Below are 5,128 nucleotides of genomic sequence, written 5' to 3'. Positions count from 1 at the left end.
CACGTTAGTGTTAGGGCATTGGACAGACAATCATGTATCAGAGATACAATGTACCTAAGCAGTTAGACAATTGTGCCCCCCTGAAAATCTTCCACACTCTCTTTTATTTATTTATTATTATATTTTTTTATATTTTTTTTATTTTAGTGGTGGTCGAATCTTATGGAGATTGCCTACGTATCATGACCCCGCATGAATCAGACCGAGCGTAGTTCGGACCCAATAAAAGATAAACAATGCTAAACATTTTTTTTCAATTTTCATGTTAAAACAAACTGGGTTTCAAAGGTTTGAAGATGACCTACAAGCTGGAAAATCAAACAACTCACATATTCTAATTAAAAGATTTACAAACGGCCAGTTTCTTTCCCTGTTTGACAAATGCAACCAAACGGTTATTTTTTGCAAATGTGGCCCCTTCCAAATTTCACATGAATTTGAGGCCGGGGAGGATTATTTTATGACACTTTACACACTTGTCCATTCTTTTACGAAAATAACCTTTCGACAACTGACAGATACTCTAAGGCTATTTCGGCAAGAACGGTTCAAGACGCGGCCGAAGTTGGCTCGGCTTATTTTGACTAAAAAATCCAAACGGTATTCACCTGACCGCTGACTCTTTTTTTTCTTCAAATTATACTAAAAACCTAATGTTGCAAACACGGCCCTTCAGCGCTTCGGGGACGAAGATTTATAGGGCTGTGTGGGTCAACTAGACCAAAATCCTAAACATGACCCAAAAAAGTGGCTGTTTATGCAAAGTCAGCCTTCCGGCGTCCCTCTCGGGAACATTCGGCTATTTTTGACAAAACAGCATCACCCGACTTATTTATGACTCTTTTTATCATTTTTCGAATTAGAAAAGTCAATATTGCAAACACGGCCTTTCAACGCCTCGGGGACGAAGATTTTTAAGGCTGTGTGGGTCAACTGGACAAAATCTTAAAAATGACCCGAAGGTGGCTGTTTATGCAAAGTCAGCCTCCCGGCGTCCCTTTCGGGAACATTCGGCTATGTCTTCATAAAACAGCGTCACCCGACTTCTCTATGACAAAATTAAAATTTTGACATGTTTTTTTTTTGGCTATTTTAGCAAAAGGGGAGGTTGGACACCACCCGACTTATTCATGACAAGATTAAAAATTTTGATTTTTGGCTATTTTAGCAAAAGGTGGGGTTGGACCCAATGAGGGTTGCCTACGTATCTCACATCCGGTGAGAATCAAACCCGCGTAGTTCGAGCCTCGCGAATAAGTAAATGAACTAATATTTTTTTTAATTGGAACTGTGAAAGAACTGCTTCAAAAGAAGAAAGGAAGTATATATATATTATTATTTTTTTTTGATTGATTTCTTTTTGAAAGAAAGACTTGTAAAAATTCCTTTTCTTTTGATTTGAACTTTGAGAATTTCAAAAGTAAAAGGAAGTTTTTTTTTTTTGAATTTCCATTTGTTTTTTTTTCTTATTCTAAAGAAAAAAAAATATTTTTGGAATTTTACTTTTGATAAAAGAAATGCTTCTAAAAAATATTTTTTGAATTTTGAATTTTCTTTTCATTTTTGAAAGAAGTATCAAAATATTTTCGGATTTTTTTTTTAAAAAAACATTTTTATTATTTTTGTTTTATCAACAATGGAAAATAAAGATATTTATATTATTTTTTGCAAGACATATTTTTTTTGGAATTTTACTTTGAATTTTCTTGGCAAGACAAATACTCTTTGCAACAAATAAAGATATATATATTTTTTGGAAATAAAAAAAAACTTTTCAGATTTATATATATATTTGCGACAAATAATGAAAGACTTTTTTTTATTTTTTTATTATTTTTTGCATTTTCATAAGCAAATAAATAATAAAAAAAACCATTTTAAAAATAAGACTCTTTTCATTTTCATTTTCATGGCAAGACAAACTATATATTTTTTCTATTTTTTTTTTTGAAAAACACAACAGAACAACGACTCTTTTTTTTCTTTTCTTAGCTTTTAATAAAACAAACTAATAAGACATTTTTTTTCATTTTCTCAAAATTTCGGCAGAGTTTTGACAGTATTTGGGCATTTGTTTTCTTTTCAAAATAAACAATCAATTCCCTAACCGCTATTTCTTTTTTTTTCAATTTCAAAATATTATTCCTGATATTCACAAGTCAGTCAACACACAAGTCCGAATCAAATTAATGCGCAAGTAGTAACAAGTAAGATGCATCAGGATGGTCATTTTCATTTTTGGTGCACCTGTCCTAGACAGACTCAACCCCTGTGTTGAGCCTCCAAAGTCAGATGCACGTGATGCAAACAAACGTTCCTACTAGGGATCCGGCATGTGGCTTTGTTATACTAGGTTCAGAACCTGGGTGTTTGTTCTAGACCTGGCTTACCCGAGCGGACAGCTCGAGCCGAGGGGGTAGCGTACCGGGAATACAGAAGCTTCACCGGCTTAGCAACTTGTCCGAACCTCGTTCTAAATTGGGATTTGACACTATACAGAAAAGAAGTCGTACGAAGTACACCCTTCTTCATGATTTAGAAGACTCAGAGAGGAGATGGGTTTCGGCACAATTTATACACAGTTCACGTAATATCAAAGCGGTAAAAGCAGCATTTAGCACATTAGGCTCAATCGTGTAAAAATCAGATAAAACCAAATATAACAATTTATATGAGCTCGAATTTCTAACCCTGAACCACTAGTTCTGAGAACATTCCCCAGCAGAGTCGCCAGAGCTGTCACACCTCCTTTTTCCACACCCGCGAGGGTACAGGGGAGTTTTTCCAATTAAAGGACAATCGAAACGAGATTTATTTATTTATTTCAGAGTCGCCACTTGGGAGATTTAGGGTGTCCCAAGTCACCAATTTAATCCCGAATCGAGGAAAAGAATGACTCCATATTACAGTCTGCGTACCAGAAATTCGGATAAGGAATTCTGTTAACCCGGGAGAAGGTGTTAGGCATTCCCGAGTTCCGTGGTTCTAGCACGGTCGCTCAACTGTTATATTCGGCTTGATTATCTGATTTTATACAAATATGAACTTATGTGCAAATTTTATCTTTTTACCGCTTTCATAATTGTTATTATTATTTTTACAAGAATGTGAACATCGTTTAAAAACATGTCTTTGGATTGCGTCACATAAAATGCACCCGCGATCCGGAACGTATTTTTATTCAATGTTTTCGGATTTGGATTTGGGTCGCATAAATGCGCACCCATGTTTAAGAATGTATTATTATTAAATCGTGCCTAAAGCGATTAGCATATTATTATTTATGGGTAAGACTGTGGAATTCACTAAACAGTCCATCCCGAATTCTAAATACTCAATTAAATATTTATTGAGGGCCCCGCAATTAGTGCATTTTATTGGGCGAGGCTCATCTCATTTTATTTTTAAAAGGACAGTCCTAAAATGCCTACATTTTTTATTGAAATTTGTCTCTACAAAATAAAGGAGAAATATCTTAATTTATTTACATGTTATTACCTAGTTACATTATACTAGGCATGTTCTCAGTTTGTCAAATTAAAAAAAATATAGCAATTCTAATTTTAATCCTAGACCATTTATATGCTGAAATTAACCAATATTATTTAACTAAATAAATTTCTACCAACTTCCTACTAGATGGCCTATTCGTTTGATTTTTTATTCAACGGAATTACTACAACATTTATTTATTTTTTAGGCAATAGATGTAGATAGTTCATTTGTTAAGCTATCGTCGAATGTTCCACTATATGTATTAAATATCTACATGATTCTGATTTTTTGCAAACTACATAATTTATACATACAAATAAAATTCAGAATATAATTAAATATAATTCAAAATTTCAACTCTTCATTTTTTCGTATTCATGCTTCATATTTCGGATTACAATAACCAGCATGTCAGATGTGTACCTGATATTGGAAGCAAAAGAAAATGAAGATGAGAATCAACAACAGCAGTAAAATCAGTACAACACAGCAACAATAGCCCAACAACAATAACAACCCAGTAACAGACCGGTGGAGTAGTAATCCAAAAAAAACAAAAGCTTCAGCTTTTATGAAACAACAATCAATTCTGATTTCAAACAACAAAAGAAAGCAAAATATTTTTTTTAGTTTTTTTATTTTATTTGAAAGCTTAAATATTTTTCGGAATTTTCTATATCTTAAATGTTCAGCCCTTTTCTCTCTTATTTTCAGATTTGTTTCTCTCTCCCGTTTTTTCTGTCTTTCCCCCCTCTTGTGTTTCTGATTTCAAGACTTCTTATAACCCATCTCATAAAATCCTTCCATTAATTAAAATCAACCCATTTTCTCTACCAAACCCATTATCTTCACACTCATTCCCATTACATTAAATAACATATCACACCACCCCATTTCATTTTGTCCCCCATGCTTTATTTAAAATAATGCAAGATTCCCCTTTAAATTAAATCTTGTCCCCCCTTTATATTAAATAATCATATCACAACCCCATTTCATTTTGTCCCCCATGCTTCAAATAAACAATTACAAAATGTACAATTCCTAAACTACCCCTTCCGACCTTACTGAAATTACCAAACTACCCCTGAACGTATTACAAATTTACCAAACTACCCATTAGCTATAACACATCAATTAATCAAACTTAACCAAAATATAGACAATATGATCAATTTCTAACAATGTTCAAACAACAATATGAACACGGATGAACATCATAACAACAATATCACATGAACATGATTTTAACAACATTTCAACAACAAATCACATGAACACAAATTGAACAACCAAGAACAACTAAAATTTGATTGAACAATATTTTAGCAACAAACAATCCTATTTTCGGATTCAACACCAACAACAAACAAAGTATGAAGATTTCTAAATTCAATCATATTGAACTTAAAATCAAATCATTACAACAAACAATTCTTATATTAAAATTTAAACAAGATTATGAGAACAATTCAAGAAATAATCATAAATGGTAAACAAGAAATCAAACTATACAAAATTCGGATTCAAGATCATCCAAACAAAGTATGAACATGAATTAAATCTATATTAAACAACAAACATGACGGATTCAAACGATTAAATTAATATATTTCCTTCAACACAACTAAAT

Source organism: Nicotiana tabacum, chromosome 7, assembly GCF_000715075.1.
Source record: "Nicotiana tabacum cultivar K326 chromosome 7, ASM71507v2, whole genome shotgun sequence".
NCBI lineage: Eukaryota > Viridiplantae > Streptophyta > Magnoliopsida > Solanales > Solanaceae > Nicotiana > Nicotiana tabacum.
The sequence above is the reverse complement of the archived record's forward strand: the minus strand, read 5'-3'. Positions refer to the sequence as shown.